General features: G+C 42.1%; 1 long non-coding RNA gene across 1 annotated transcript in view; it reads right to left on the bottom strand.

The window, feature by feature from the left end:
• Nucleotides 1-2,368: 2,368 nt before the first annotated feature.
• Nucleotides 2,369-17,497, bottom strand: part of LOC131895128 (uncharacterized) — a 40,603-nt gene continuing 25,474 nt past the window's right edge. Inside the window, exon 2 of the long non-coding RNA XR_009375108.1 lies at nucleotides 2,369-2,916. This is a non-coding gene — a long non-coding RNA (uncharacterized LOC131895128). The remainder of the gene's footprint in view (nucleotides 2,917-17,497) is intronic.

Genomic DNA, 17,497 nt, shown 5'->3' with positions numbered 1-17,497 from the left:
GCAATGCAATTAAGTTCTACATACAGGCACAGATTCCCTTGTTCTCCCCCCTCCCACCCCCCTCACCTTCCCCCCAGCCTGCCCCCCCATTCCAATCTCCTCTAGGGCAAAGCCTTCCTCACAGACTGAGATCAACCTGGTGGACTCAGTCCAGGTAGGTCCAGTCCCCTCCTCCCAGGCCGAGCCAAGGGACCCTGCATAGGCCCCAGGTTTCAAACAGCCGACTCATGCAATGAGCACAGGACCCAGTGCCACTGCCTGGATGCCTCCCAAACAGATCAGGCCAATCAACTGTCTCACCCACTCAGAGGGCCTGATCCAGTTGGTGACCTCTCAGCCATTGGTTCATATTTCATGTGTTTCCGTTTGTTTGGCTATTTGTCTCTGTGCTTTATCCGACCTTGGTCTCAACAATTCTCTCTCATATAAACCCTCCTCATTCTCGCTAATTGGACTCCCAGAGATCCACCTGGGGCCTAGTCATGGATCTCTGCATCCAGATCCCTCAGTAGTTGGATGAGGTTTCTAGCACGACAATTAGGGTGTTTGGCCATCCCATCACCAGAGTAGGTCAGTTCGGACTGTCTCTCGACCATTGCCAGCAGTCTGTTGTGGGGGTATCTTTGTGGATTTCTGTGGGCCTCTCTAGTACTTTGTTTCTTCCTATTCTCATGTGGTCTTCATTTACCATGGTCTCCTATTCCTTGTTCTCCCTCTCTGTTGTTGATCCAGCTGGGATCTCCCACTCACCCAAGCTCTCTTTCCCTCGACCCTCACCCTTCACTACCCCTACTCATGTCCAGGCTGTTCATGTAGATCTCATTCCACCAGCTATACCACTCTTGGGCATATACCCAAGGAATGCTCAACCACACCACAAGAGCACTTGTTCAGCTATGTTCATATCAGCATTGTTTGTAATAGCCAGAACATGGAAACAACCTAGATGCCCTTCAACTGAAGAATGGATAAACAAAATGTGGTACATATACACAATGGAATACTACTCAGCAGAGAAAAACAATGACATCATGAGGTTTGCAGACAAATGGATGGACCTAGAAAAAATCATCCTGAGTGAGGTATCCCAGACTCAGAAAGACAAACATGGTATGTACTCACTCATAACAGGATACTAGATGTGGAACAAGGATGACTGGACTGCTACTCACATCACCAGGCAGGCTACCTGGAAAACAGGACCCCAAGAAAGACACAGGGATCGCCCAATGACAGAGAAATGGAATAAAAAACTTCTTAACAGTAAAAGAGGTTTGTTAATAAGTGCATAGCTCAGGGACTATTTCAACCACATACTACAGATGCCCAAAGCATCCAGTCCAATGAAGCAGAGGAGCAAACTCATAAAGATGTGGATGAGATGATGGAGGTCTGGTGTGGGTGGCATGCAACCCAGAGTAAAAGCCAGCACACACACACACACACACACACACACACACACACACACACACACACACCTGCCATTCATAGTTAAATACATGGGTCCTGAACATTCAAGTTGGAAGTAGAGTGGCTTATTTTGCTACCAGTCAAAATAAACAACCTGCTTTTTGCTCACGCTAGCTTACGTTCTGTGGACCTAGAGGTTCTGATTCCCCAAGGAACAGAGTCACAATCCCATCAGACTTAAAACTGTGGCTATTCCTCCTTGGTATCTCTGGGACCCTCAAACCAGTATGGATCATACTAGCCAGAGTAAAGTGTGGTAAAGTTAGAGTTGCTGCTATGTAATGGCTGAGTTGGTTAGTTGGGTGAATTCTCTGGTGTTCAATTTTGACTATACATCATAAAATAAGTCAACCTGCCCTGATGAAAAGAAGTTCCCCATACATCAAGACCCCTCAGAGACCCACGTAAAACAACCAAGTTCTGACTGAGAGGAAGGGACATAGTAGAAAAGCAACAATCACAGCCTTAGCTCCCTATCACTTCTCCCGTGAGGTTGCAGAAATGACACCAAATAGAATCTTGGAGATGTGTGCTTGGATGTGAAAATGCTGTGGACCTGAGTGGTGCAGGGGTACATCATAATACACACTGCTGGTACCCTGGGAAACAGAGTGAGGAGAGCTGGGAGAGGTGACTCATAGTCAGGTGTGAAGGATGAACAGCTTAGAAAGAGCACGGGTCCCAACTTTCCTTTAGCAGCTATTTCTCCCACCCCCCTAGCCATGGTAAGTGTTGGCTGTCGAGCACACACAGTATGGCCATCTCCAAAAATTGCTCTCAAGTGAAAGAAGCCTCCTCGTTCCTCACACCTTAGGAGATACTATCTTCTGGGAAGAGGCATGAAGCCAACAACTGATTATTAGGGGCATACAAAAACTAATCTCTTACACCAAGGAAAGACATTGCAATGCTGTTTATGCTCCAGTGCCTCAGGGGATCCAGGTTAGATTTCAAGTGAAATCACATGTTTTTTAACGTGGCTCTTTGTCTTGTCTTCTCCTTTCCTTCTCATTCCATATAGTTTTCTCTTGAGAGATGGCCCTCAATAAATCACATGCTCAGAAATACTTGTCTTGGCCTTTGCCTTTACAAAATCTGACAGCTGATAAACACTTTCCATAGTGTGGAAGAGTATGTTCCGTTCCCAGTGCTGTACTCCTTAGTAAACATATGGCCCCTTCTTACTCATCGTCCCATGACTTGGCCACACATCATCGGAGAGAGAAGTTCATCATCACCTCATCTTCGGGCTCAGCCAGGTGACAGGTTTGAACCAATGGACAGCCACAGAAGGGTCACGTGCGGCACATGAGAGTTTGTTTGGGCTCTCTCATACTTCTAGCATTTTCTGTGAGGCCAGGATATTCCAATTAGGAGCTTTTACTTCAGTCCAGAAGGAAAAGCTGAACCAAGAAGAACCGTGCAATCCACAAAACACAAACAGATCTGGGGATGAGAAATATAATATATACATTTAGCACATATACACATAATGAATAAACATGCATATACCATGTAATATGCATATATATGCATTTTCTAAATTACTGAGGTTTTGGAGGGTTATTATTACTATAGCTAAAAACTAATACACATGCTTAAGTTAGTTTAAAAGTTTAAACCTATTCCTTTTCTATGAGATGGTTCAGTGGACTGGAGGGTTATGACCTCTAAGGCAGGTGTGGCACACTCATTTGACCAGGGAGCCTTGGCTAAAGAACCTTTCACGGGACTGATTTTCCATAGTGCAGTGAAGCTCTGTGGTTGCCTGTTCATAGTATTTATGGCATTCATTCATGTCAGAAGACAGGAATAGTTCCTTAGCACAACTTCATAGCATCATCAGTTGTGTTCAGAGAACCAAGCATGGCTCTGATGCCTGCATTCTGGGCACAAAGTGAGGAAAAAGTCAATTTGTTGATGAGAACAAATTTGCTAATGGAGTGGCCAAGCCACTAGCTGAGACAGCTCGGGGCAGTCAACACTTGACAAGTCAGCAACTCATCTACTCTCCCCAAGTCCAACAGACTCACAAGGTCAGGGCATCGAGAGAAATGGCTGTGGGGAAATAAATGGAACAATACGATGAGAGTAAAAGCCAGTGAGGGGGGAAATGGGGCCAGTTTAAACATCCCAGGCTAAGATCACAAGGTAAAAACTTATTTTAAGTTACATTCAATAGGGCAAATAAATCCTAAGGATTTATTTAGCATTCCAGTAGATAAAGAGCAATAAACAATTGCTTCGAGTGTGTTATGGTATCTTCAGGGCCGTGTGCTTTGGTCTTTCAAAGCTGGGACCAAGAGCACACAATGTGCTTTGTCCCTGCAAGATTCTACCAGGGCATCGACAGAGAGGCTCCCACTGTCATAACAGGTAAATTCCCTTCAGTCAGCAGGCAAATTAGAAAGGGACTAAGTCCAACATCAGCATTAATTCCAAATAGCTTGTGTTTCCTGCCTCAGGCTTGTGCTTTTCAGTCTCCTCTGAAACAATGTCTGTGCTGTTCCCATGAAGACGTCTTTCACTGAGCTTCTAAAACCCACTTGCAGGATACCCTGACTCACACTTGGAAGTGCCTGTTGCTTCCTCTTCGGCACCACTGCTGCCCAAATGCAAACTTCTCGTCTCATGGGCAGCCTACTGCAGCAGACTCTTAGTCGCCTGTGCTAACTTCCTTGTGAGCTCCCTCCTTTACAGGCTCTGGGCATTTACTGTTGAAAGACCACCAGCAGTATCATGCAGCTACTGGAGAACACCCGAACTCCTGGGCCATGGCTAGAGATTTCCATGAGCAGATCCATGACACAGTGAGAACTTGGAGTAACAAAGACCCCACTTCAGAATGTCATTTCATCCTAATCTTCTTGGGACAGTGGTTTTACCCCCACTGGCCATAACTGGTTCCAATATAACGAGACAAAGACTTGATGCTGTAGGACTTTGTGTCATCTTACGAAAGTCTGTGAGGATGTCCTGATGCCAGGGTTAACACAGTAGACACTCTATAGTATAATATATTTTCCTCTTATATTTTCCCATCATCCCCATCACTTACACGAAATCAACTTCCTTCTGGATTGAACTACACGGAACACAGACCATAGCTGAAAGGCTTCACAGAGTTCAGTGTGTCTTTTTTCCAGATCAGCTTCTCTAATTGGTGGTGCCCACTTGACTCTGAATTCAGAAATGTCACAGCATGTTTTCAACACCCTTCATCAGTGGGGCCATATCAGAGGGAGTGGTAGAAAACGAGGCAGATGTCTCTCCCATCTTATCAAGCACTCACCCACACACTCCCAGACACATCACCACTGTCAGTACCTGTTTAGAACAGGAGTCTGGAAACTTTCCCGGAAGCTGTATTTGCGTAAGAACGCTTTTACATAATTTAGAGGGATGGTGCCCACTATGAAAGAGGTCCTCCCACTGCTCTCTGTAAGTTAGGATATTATGCAACACCAAGAAGCAATGAATTCTACCTGTACACAACAATGTGACTTACTGTAAAAACACAAAGAAGCACACAAAACGATGTGTTCCACAAAGCTAAAACAATGTATGTGCAAAAAACAAGGTATCATTTCACATCCATTAGAATGGCATGATTCCAAACTGCTTAACAGAAGTTAAGTTAACTGTTGGCTAAGGACACACGTTGTAGTTTTATTTCTGTTGCAGTGAGAAAGCACCCAGACGATGCAGGGCCTACATGGGAAAGAGTTTATTTGGCTTACAATTCCAGATTACAGCCTGTCGTTTTGGAGAAGCCAAGGCAGAGACTTGAAGCAATTAGTCACATTCTCAATCAAGAGCAGAGAAAGAATAAATGCTTAGTGTTCAGTCCCCCTCAACACTCATATAGTCCAGTATTCCCTACCTAGGGAATAGTGCCACCAGCTGTGGGCTGTGTCTTCTCACACCAATTTACATAATCAAAATAATCCCCATAGACATGCCCACAGGCCAAACTGATGCAGAAATTTCTCATTGAGACAATTCCAGGTGGCTCTACATTGTGTGGAGTTGAAAATTAAAATCATCACAATAAAAAAAATATATTTATTGTTGATAGTAATTCAAAAATGGCAGTCATGTTGGAGGAATTTGAAGTTTTCATTGGTTTGAAAAAGTGTATATTTATGGCATACAAACTATGATATATATAATGAAATGAATATGTATAATATATAATGAAATGAATATGTATGTATAATAATGAAATGACTAGACATGGCAAATCAGCAGACTTATCTCACTTGTTACCTTTTCTGATGTTGAGAACACTTAAGATCTAATCTTCTATCAATTTCCTACATTAATACTGTTGAATGATCGGTAACTACAAACACCATGTTATATAATAGATATCTTGACTTCTTTCCTCTTTTGATTATTTTATCTGTGACTATCCTCTTCCTCACCACCCTTCCACTTAGCCTTTGAAACATCACTCCACTGTATACATCTAAGAGTTTGACTGTTTTTGATCCTATGCATAAATCACACCATGTGGCATTTGTTCTTTTTATACCTTGCTTATTTCATTGAACATCATTTTAAGTTTTTTATTTTTAGCATAACTTTAAGATTGTCCCTGTTGTTACAAATTACACAAATTTCTTCTTTTTCACAGTTGAATAGTATCCCACTGTAAAGATAGATCACATTTTCTTTCACTGTTTACATATGATGGACACTTAGATTTGCTCAGTGTCTAGGCTATTGTAAATAATGAAATGAGCGTGGGAGTTTTTCCAGTTTTCCCTGTGCTGAGCTTATTTCCCATGGGAGTATATCCCGGAAACAGGGTTGGTGGGTTATATGGCAGTCTACCATCAATTTGGGGAAAAGCTTCCATTTTTATTTCCGTAAAGAATTGTGATGGTTAATCTTGCTTGTGAACTTGATTAGAACTGTGGTCAACCAAGAGGTACGTCTCTGGACGGGTCTAGAAGAGTGGTTTCTGGAAGGATTAACCGAAAAGGGAAAGACAATTGCCAAAAGTGGGCAGCACCTGCCAGTGGCAGCCCAGATACGGAGGTCTGATGGCAAAGGCTTTGTGCCTGTCCCGCCACAGTACGTACTGGTCTACACACCTACTCTGTCTGTTGCTATTGCTCTGGTTATTCTGACCAGTGGCCAAACAGAATGTCCCCGGTCTTCCAATCCAGACTGAGGCTGGTGAGACATTGAGTCTCATGGACTGAGCAGCTACTGAGTCCTCAGACTCCCCAAGTATTGTGGACTACCCAGCCTGTATCATGTAGGCCACTCTAACAAATCCGCTTGTAGTATATATACCGTTGCGTTGATTCCACTCCTCTAGAGACCCTAATACATGACTATAATAGTTTAAAAAGTGCCCTCTTTCTCCTACATCTTCTTTCAGCACTTATTGTTCCTGTCCTTTTGATAATGGTCACTGTATCAAGTGTAAGGTGATATCTCATTAAATTTTTATGAAAATTAGAAATATTGGGCATGTTTTTATATACCTATTGAACAGTCTTTTGATTTTTTTCTTTCAAGAAATGTTTTTTCAGATCCTTTGCCCATTCTTCACTCATGCTGTTTGCTTTCTTGCTAGCAATGTGTCGGTGCCCTATGTTTCCCACACTAGCGCTCTTCAGTTGGATGAGTTGGAGGCACTCCCACTTTGCAGGTTGTCTCTTTGCACTATTGATAATTTGGTTTGCTCTGAGGAAGCATTTTCATTTGGTACCACCTTCTTTGTCCACATTTTGTCCTCTTGTTTATATCTCCGGGTAGCAAAACATATGTCAATGTCAATAAGATGTCACCTTATTTTTTCTAGTGGTCTTACATTTAAGTCTTTAATTTACTTGGAATTGTATCTTGCACATGGTATGAGACAAAGGTCCAATTTTTCTCCTCTCCACACAGAAACCCAGTTTTCCTGGAATTGTCCTTTGAAGAAACCCTTCAATGCTAAATCTTATCACATGATCTACCAATCATACATATAATATACTTGAAAACTTTCATTTACTAAAGTTTTCACTCATGTAAATGAATTTTGAAAACTTTCACTTACTAAGATTTTTATACATGTACATGATTTTTTTTTAATGGAAAACTAATTGCAGTTAAAGATGGCCAGACTGCCCTCAAACTAACTACATAGTTAAGGGTGACCTGATCCTCCTGTGTTCACCTCCTACAGGTTGACCGCCAGTATTATTATAGGCATGTACCACCACACCTGGTTTATGTGGCCCTGGTGATTAAATCTAGGACTTAGCACATGATAATTAAGTACTCTACCAACTGTGCTAAATCCCCAGCCAGACTGACAATTTTTACAGGGACTCTAACCATAATCATCAAAAACTGATAGCAACCAAGATATTCTTCAATAGCTGAATGTGTAAACAAACTATACTGTTATGGAATGTTAGTTTAAGATGTGTTGCATTCTTTTATGCTGCATTTGTTTAATTCTGTGTAGCTGTGTTACTTTGCCTGCCTCAAACACCTGATTGGTCTAATAAAGAGCTGAACAGACAATCACTAGGCAGAAGAAAGGATAAGTGAGGCTGGCAAGTAGAGCGAATAAATAGAAGGGGAAATCTAGAAAAGAGAAGGGGGAGGAGTGAGAAGAGAAGAGGAGGACACCAGGGGCCAGCCACTCAACCGCACCACACAACCAGCCGTGAAGTAAGAAGGGAAGAAAGACATATAGAATAAAGAAAAGTAAAAAGCCCAGAGGCAAAATGTAGAAGAGAAATGGGTTAATTTAAGTTAGAAAGGCTGGCTAGAAACAAGCCAAGCTAAGGCCAAGCTTTCATAAGGAAGAATAAGTCTCCCTGTATTTATTTGGGAGCTAGGTGGCTAGCCTCCAAAGAGTAAAAGAACAAAACAAAAAGCCAATTACACTATACACCTGTGCAATAGGATATTACTGAACAATTAAAAGGCAATTAACTATCAAAACATACAAAGACATGTAAGAATTTGTTACGTGAAGAAACCAGTCAGAAATAACTATACACTATGTAATTCCCTTTACTGACATTCTGCAAATGGCAAATCTACGGTCCATAGGCAGATGAACAGTTGTTGGATGCCAGGAAGTGGGAGAGAGTTGACCAGGTGAGGAACAGGTCTAGGACGGTGAATCTGTTTTATACAACTCTTCAGTGATGAACAAATGACATGATGAATTTGTCCAAACCCCAGGACTACCCACATTCAAATCCATACCACAGAACGGGGAGCAGAAAGACTTGAAGAGCAAGAGGATGGGGAGGAGTCCCTTGAAACACTTCTATCAAGATATGACATCATAGCTTGGCAATGGTGGGGTACGCCTTTAATCCCAGCACTCAAAAGGCAGAGATATGCAGATCTCTATGAGTTCAAGGCCAACCTGGTCTACAGAGTGAGTTCCAGGACAGGCTCCAAAGCTACAGAGAAACCCTGACTTATAAAAACAAAACAAAACAAAAACCATATATGACATTATGGCTGTTGCACCCTTGAACACACAATGTCTATGGATACCTGTACAAGACTGGGCCATCCAACTTTCCATCATACATAGGGGAAGTGCCCACATAAGGCCCCATCCAATCCTCAGGAACTGTTGCCTACTGACTATTAACTGTAGGAAAAGAGTGTCATTTTCTTTAATGGTGTATCCATTGGGGAACTAGGAAGAAGGAGAATCTCAGAGAAAGGAAGAAGAACAACAGAGAGTAATATAGTTACAAATAATCATATACACAATATATACTCTGTTAAATAATATATAAATGGTTTGAAAAAAAGAAAAACAAAAAATACCAAACACATACACATACGTGCACACACATACTCATATATGATCAATACAAAACACAAAACAAAATAAACAACAAAAAACTGACCCTACAAATTCTCAGCACACACAGTAAATGTTAATTTTATATGAAGTTTAAAGTTATTAATTTAGAAGACTGGAATGTAATGCAAAATGTGACAAAGTAATTGAAATGTATTACAAGTATATGGAATAATCTCATTTAAGGGAACAGGAAGGTAAGAGTTGACCAAATATCTTAGGAGATGAGTGGAATCTACACTACTCAAGGAAAGGGGAGATACATATGAGCACATACTTTCATTGATAAGATAGTTTCCCATGGGGATACAAGTTAATAATTCTGAAACCAAAAGATACACAATGTGGTTGGCTGTAGGAGAAGCAAAGAGAATGATGGAGGTAAAGTAAATCAACCAATTGAAGAAACAGTGGGAAGCTTTGCTGGAACCATCCTTTGAAAATCACACTCTATGAGCTAATAAATGAGATAAATCCAACCTGTGACCTGAGATTTCCAAGGTAACGTGCCTCCACCCCATCCCATACTGTGAAAGCATCTACCATGTCATTGGACCCACGTGTCTACTATGTCTCCTGGGAGTCCTTCTTTTGAAGGAACCACCTATGAAACCACAGTGTTCCACATTTAATTCCTGCACTGAAGCCCGAAAGTGTTGTTCACATGGTACAGGGAATGAGTATTTTATTAATATGTGAATAGCATTTTCAGCCTGTCTTTATTCCTCTTAAACTTCTCTACTTTGATTTTCTTATACATTTTGTACTCATGAGACTTGCAGCAAGAAGGATGGGAAAAGGAAACTAATTACTTTCAAATTTATTGTAGAAATTTGACTAAGAATATGAATTTTGGGGTCTTAATCTTTACTTAAAATATAACAATTAAGATAATTTACAAATAGTTTACAGAACAGTGCCTCTTCCACGCTTGTGGTTGCTTTTCCTTGAACCTCATACTTTTAGACACTGAAAAAAGTGATGATTCCCTATATAGAAAGGGGAATAAATTCTAGGCTGAAATGGTAGCCTGCCCTGAAGGTTTCACTGATTTGGTGTCTGTGGACTCATTATTGTAGGTGTATTAGTCGTGGTTCTCTAGAGTAACAGAACTTATAGAATGAATCTCATATATATATATATATATATATATATGATTTATTAGAATGACTTACAGGCTGTGGTCCAGCTAATCCAATAAAGGCTGCCCATGAATGGAAGGTTCAAGAATCCAGTAACTGTTCAGTCCATAAAGCTGGATGTCTCAACTGGTCTTCAGTATACCAGTGTCCTCAAAAAGCAGTCTCTAATGTTAGTGAATGAATGGACTTGCTAGCTAGCAGGGGTAGCAAGGAAACAGAAGAGAGGAGAGAGAGAGAGAGAGAGAGAGAGAGAGAGAGAGAGAGAGAGAGAGAGAGAGAACTTCCTTCTTCCATGTCATATTTATATATATATACTTCCAGCAGATGTGGCCCAGATTAGAGATGTGTCTTCCCATCTCAAAAGATCTGGATTAGCAATGTGTCTTCCCACCTCAAAGATCCAGATTAGGAGTGAACAGTTCCCACTTCAAATAATTCAATTAAGAAAAAAAAATCCCTCAAAGGTGTGAGCTACCATTTTTAGGTTTTAATTAATTTCAGATGTAGTCAAGTTGACAACCAAGAATAGCCATTGAAGAAGGTATAGGCTGTTTTCCATGGGGGTGGGGGTGATTTAGATAGATATGTGCATGTTTTGTGAATAAGAAGGTGAGATTGACTACCAACTGTGACCTGGGCACACTCCTAGTCTTGCTCTGTGCCTCAGTTTCCCCATCTCTTCAATGTAATCCTAGTTAATACATAATACTTCATGAGGAGATCCAATCAAGAAATTAAAATCAAAACTGATCTTTGCATTTTCACAGTGTTTGCGAATGAAGAGCTGTGCAGTTTGGCTGAGGTCAGTAGTGAGAACTCATATATTTCTTTGTGCATTTTGAATTTGTGCCCTTCAGTCAGTGATTAGGAACCAAACCATATTATAGAGCCTAGTAAAGCTAAGTGTATAGCGTCAAGGGTCCAGTCCCTTCTGGTTCCAACACCCTATTTCTTATTGGAAAAGATGAACACTATTTTTCTCCCAGATGACCCTAAGAGCCACTAAAAACAAAATTATAGGTAAAGCTGTCCTCCAAGATGAAACAAAGAATTTCCTCTGTGCATAAAGGTATGTAAACTACAATGCATTTTTCTAAACAAAGTCATTTTAAGAGTTCTCAGAATGGGTATTCCATGGGTATAATATGTTCTGGTCCATTGTATTCCAGAAATTTCTATCATGAGCCAGCCCTCATCCCTAGTCTTGGAGACAGCAAGGGACCACTGGAGAATTGAGAACAAGGGATTCACAAGATCAGATCTGCAGTTCTGGAAGTGAACTGGGAGTGGATTTGAGTGGAGAAGGATGGTAGGCAAGAAGCCAAGACAGGCTGCTTCCACAAGGAAGTCCTGATGAGATAGTCCAGGGTCTGGAACCGGGTATCACTGGTAGGGGTGAAAGGATGCTGATAGTTAGGAGAGAGTATTAGAAAAGTCCAAACTTAGTGCATGGCTAAAAGAGATATGAACAATGGGTTTCCAGTTGACTGTGTGCGACACCATGTTATACAGGGCTGGGGTGTGGGGTAGAACACAAACCATCCAATGCCTCAAAGAAGTGAATTTATTCCTAGGACCAGATAAGAATCAGGGGCTTTCCATGAATCCTCTTCACAAATCTGGACAAGAAGAAAACAAGAGGCCAGGCAAGAAGATACGTGCCTGAAGTAAAGGGGAAACATATTTGGTCCTAATAAGGTTGTGGTGAGCGGTGGAAAGGGGAGGAGCTGTTTTGTTCTAGAACAATCCACCCCGAGGTGAGGGCTGGCTTGTGAAGCTGCCAGCATTTTCAAGATGTTAATGGGGGTTATCAGCTGGCACCAGAGCAAAGTCAAGAATGTGTTGACAGCTAAGAAGCCCCAGCACAAGGTGTGTGTGTGTGTGTGTGTGTGTGTGTGTGTGTGTGTGTGTGTGTCCATGTTCCAGAGCAAATATCAGGCTTGATGTCTACAGACATCTGCAGAGAACAAATAGACTTGGCAATGAAACCTTAAGATACCAGTTACACAATACAATTACATTGGTGGAAGTTTGAAATTTTTCCATGGGGACCATTTGCTTACATCCCTTTCATTCCTTTCATTCCTTTCATTCCCTTTTACAAATGAAGTAACCACACCCCAACCAAGCACCCAGTCACCCACACAGCCATTAAGGTGGATCTCAATTTCTCTGTCACCTTAAGACTTTTCCTTGCCCCTCCATATGCACACACCAGAGCATGTATTTAAACACATTGCTCTTGACTGTGGTGCTGTTGATGGTGTTGCTGGGAGATGCTCTGTAAATGTGTCCAGAGCAAGCTCTCAGGACCAGCAACATTCTAAGGGGTATTTCAGCATTTTGCTTTCTTTGACATTGTCTTAGCCTAGTTTGTTTTTTGGATAAAACACGACACCTGAGACTAGGCTGTTTACAAAGAGAAGAGCTTTCTTTATCTCATGGTTCTGGAGGCAGGGAAGTTCAGGGTTTGGTTGCATGGGCCTCATGATGGGTTATAATGTGAAGGGTGGCATCCTATGGTAGATGTGTGTGAGAGCATGGCAAGCAGATATATGTAGAAAAGAGAAGGGGATAGAAGAAGGCAGATGCTTTATGATGACCTCTTCTGAAAACTAATCCATTCCTGAGATAAGCAACCCAGTCTCAGGGGAAGGATGTTTGTCCCCCAGGACCCCACCCCAATACCACTCCACTGGTATTTCAACACGAGTTCTAGCAGGGATAAAGTGTGTCTAAAACACAGCAGATACCAACCACTGCAAGAGGAGCACTGGATGAACTTGACATCATTGTTACTTGGAATATAACCAGGCACCAATGATGGGAGATGCATCAACGTTGCTGAGCCCTAACTTTGCCGCTTTGACAAACTCTGTCTCGGTGTCCTTGTCTGTAAGAAGAGAAATAACCATGAGTGACTGGGACCATAATCTACCTCCACTTTATACACAGAGGCAACGAAGATGCAGGGCTGAGAAGTTCTCTTAGAAGGAACAACTAGAGAACAGACTTGAAGTTTGAAGCCATGGAGTCCGGTCCCATCTTGCTCATCACCACTGCTCCGCATTGCCTGAACACTTTCACAAAATTGATAGTTAATTCCCCAAGCCCCAGTTACTGCAAGAGAAACAGTGTTTAGTGGTTGTATATCTTCTAAAGATGCTGTGGGGAGTCACTGAGGCAAACAGTAATGGGATTCACAGACAGCCTGAGCAGCTGTGGCCACAGAGCCCAAGGTCACCACAGCGGGGATACTGATCCTGCTGTGAGCCCACAACACCCATGGTGTTTACGGTTACTTGCTTCAAAGCTTGTGATTTCCTTGAACTATATGTTCTAAAAACTGTCTCTTCCTAATTTGCATTTGGCAGCCTCACCTCAGCAGAGCATACTTGGGAACATATTCTGCGTTTGATGTTATTTATAGATGTATTGATAAATGGCTTTAAAACTCCCTCTCTGGTAGAGGTCTGTGAGAATTAAATGAGATAAGGTATGGAAAGCAGCTGGTATTTTGGGCTTGGGAATTTTACCTCATTAATGTTGCTTCTTTCCTTTTTACCACAGAACACGTTCTTTGAGACAAACACTCCAGAGTCCCATAGCAGGTGCCTCTGAGGAACGCAAACCTCTCCAGCACAGCCGTGAGATATGGGCAATGTGACACACAGGGGCACCCATGCTGGAGTCTACCCTGGAGGGCAGAATTGCTGTGTATTACAGAGAACAGTGCTGCAGGCGTGTCTGAAAGTCTCCAGAACAGAAAGAGGAAGGCACTTGATGTACCGATTGCTTAGAACTGCTAATTAGGCTCAGGCATGGTCCAAACACTGGCAGCTCTTGTATCCTGGGGTAGTGAGGACAAGCCTGGCAACGATGATCAGAACCATAGCCAACCCACCCATAAGCCCAGGTGCTGTGCCTATAAAGGGATGTTCAACCGAGAACACTCAGATATAAGCTACCGAGCACATTTGCATGCTCTGAAACTCGGAGTAGAAATATAATGTACAGGTGGGCACAAAAGTCTCCTTGGAACCCCTAGAGAAACTGCTTCAGTCGTCATGGCAACAGATGATGGGGAAAAGGTGCACTTGAGCTTGGAACACACGATGCTTCTGGTTGTAGATGTGCCCACTGAGACCTGCAACAGGTCAACTGATGCTTCTGAGCTCCCATATCTTCATCTGCACAGTAGGAAGCACCCACTTGGCACAGGTGTGGGCAGCTTAAATAAATAACCCGTGTGAAGGTACTGGCATATAATAAAGCTCCTGTCACTACTACCACCTACAGGTTGTTGGCTGACTGGAGGGCACCCACCAGTTAATCAGTAATCAGTGTGTCCCTGTCTTCCGGCTTTAGTGGCTCAGGTGGCTGTACTATTGAATGGAGCTGTGAATGAGTCACAGTCTAATAATACAGCTCAGCCAGGGCTTGTCATAAGGACAAGTGGCAAATAAGGGCTGAAGGACAGAACGGACCTGGATCATTCTCAAATAAGATAAACTACTCCATAAATAACAGGACATTGGCTGGATTGGGCAAAGGGTCTGATGAGTGGCTGCTATGGACCCAGAAAGCTGCAAGAAGTCCAAGTGTGAGGAAAGATTAAGAAGGGCGCTAGAGGAGGAGCTTTGGGCCAGCACCGACTCAACGCCAGTGAGAGGCCACTGAGCCTTGGGACACCTTCTAGTCCAGCGATTCTTTAATAAGAAGAGCTGCCTACCAGACCAAACAATGTGGGGCTGAGCCACGGCAGAGGCAGCAGCCAATGAAAGGGAAGCTAATGCATGACTGACAGCCCTGAAGGGTTTCCGGAAGTCAGCAGCAGACACAGAAGATGAGGAAATTTAGGTGGGAAGGGAGCTTGGCTGCTCCCCTGGCTCCAACACCCTGTGGTGAGCCTGGCTCTGGTGAATTAGCCAGGGGGTCTTTGGACTTTGCAGCCCTTGGGGAGATTTCCAGGTCTCAGGACCCTGTGTGTCACAGCACTGCCCCTGGTGTATCAGCATTATCAGTAGCATACAGATTTCTAAGTCCAAGAACAATTTGTCATTGCTCTTGAGCAAACAATATTTTCAATGACTCTGCTTTGAGGGGTTTTTTTTTTTTTTGCCTTGTTTTACTTTATTTTATCTACCAATTAAATCTTTTTTGTGGTTCCTTTCTCATCAAGAATGCAAACTTTAATGTAAACCTGGAATACAGTGAAAAAGAAAATTTCATTTCCCACCACCCCCTTTTTAAACTTTCTATTTTAAAAAATGTATTCAAGTGGGACTAAGAATGTTAAAATTATACTATGAAATAGTAGTTTGTGTAATAGATAGCATGTATAAGAATAGGGATCTTTTTTCTTGTTGTTGTTTAAAACAAAAAAATTAGCCATACAGCGGTGGTGCATGTCTTTAATCCCAAGTCAGAGGCAGGCAGATCTCTCAGTTCAAGGCCAGCCTGTCTATAGAGGGAGTTCCAGAACCCAGGGCTATACAGAGAAAACCTGTCTCAAAACAAACAAACAAACAAACAAACCAAACCAAAAAAAATCACATTTTAAGCCAAACTTTACTGAATAACAGTGACAATTACATTTAACTTACATTTTGCAATTAATCTTTCCTTTCTAAAAATTTAATTCATAAGGAAAATACAACATATTTCTGTAATAGCCTCAAAATAAAATGAAATTTAAGTTTTCTAAATGGAAGATTGATACATTTTTTAAATAAAGGTTATACATAGTGGCCTTTACTTCCAGCACACACACACACACACACACACACACACACACACACACACACATACACACGCACACACACACTCATACACACACACTCTCACATACAAACACATACTCATACACACTCACACACATACACTCATACACACACAAACACATACACACATGCTCATATACATACACACATACTCATATACAGACACAAACACACACACACACACATACACACACATTCACACACACATACTCATACACCTACACATACATGCACACACAAAAAAACACATTAATTGTAAGCTTCTGAAGCTATAATCCAAAGAAGACAGTTAGAGACAACCTAGGGAAGGGCATAAAGGACCAGGAAAAGTCTTTCCTCCTGGCATGTCAGACTCAGTTATAGCTTAGCGATTTCAAAACAGTTTCCTGACTTCTTTAGGCTTGAGTAGGTATTAAAATGTTGTTTATTAAATAACAAAATAAAATTTATCCTTTTTAGTGTGAGAGCTTGTGGTACTTTAAATGAGAATGGTCCCCATAGGCTCATATATTTGAATGCTTGGCCCATAGTTGATGGAACTATTTTGGAAGGATTTGGAGGTGTGGCCTTGTTGGAGGAGACGTGTCACTAGGGGTGGGCTTTGAGGTTTCAAAAGCCCATGCCAGGCCCAGTCTCTGTCTCTCTATGTCTTCACCTTGTGGATCAGATATAAGCTCTCAGCTACTGCTCCAGCACCATGCCTGCCTGCCTGCCTATGGCCATGCTTCCTGCCATGATGGTCATGGACTCACCCTGCAAACCTCCAGTCAAATACTTTCCTCTATAAGCTGCCTTGGTCATGATGTCTCTTCATAGCAATAGAACAGTAACTAAGACAGAGCTATACTTTATTTCTGTTCTTTCTTTCATCATAAACCCTCAGTTTAGTCCTGAGATAAACAATACACAGATTTTATATTACCAAATAAGAGAGAGAGAGAGAAAGGGGGTGGGGTAATCTCTACCCTTAGTGCGTTAATCAAGGTGGTGCTCAGACACACAGGTCAGAGGTTGAACTTGCAGCAGAAAATCCTAGTTTTCCTACACAAAGCAAGAGGCTTCTTCACAGACCAGGACCTGTGCAATGGTGGATGTTAGACCTCATTTTGAGGATAATCTGTTTGCCCCTCCCCAATTCTTTCTCTTCTCCCAAAGTCCAGTTCTCAGGCTAAGCAGAAGTCTGACAGAAAGTGGACTCACTCTGTGATAATGTGTGTTAGAAAGGAATGGAGGCACTCTTTCAAGTGCCCCTG

Source organism: Peromyscus eremicus, chromosome 18 (assembly GCF_949786415.1).
Source record: "Peromyscus eremicus chromosome 18, PerEre_H2_v1, whole genome shotgun sequence".
Lineage (NCBI taxonomy): Eukaryota > Metazoa > Chordata > Mammalia > Rodentia > Cricetidae > Peromyscus > Peromyscus eremicus.
The sequence above is the reverse complement of the archived record's forward strand: the minus strand, read 5'-3'. Positions and strand labels throughout refer to the sequence as shown.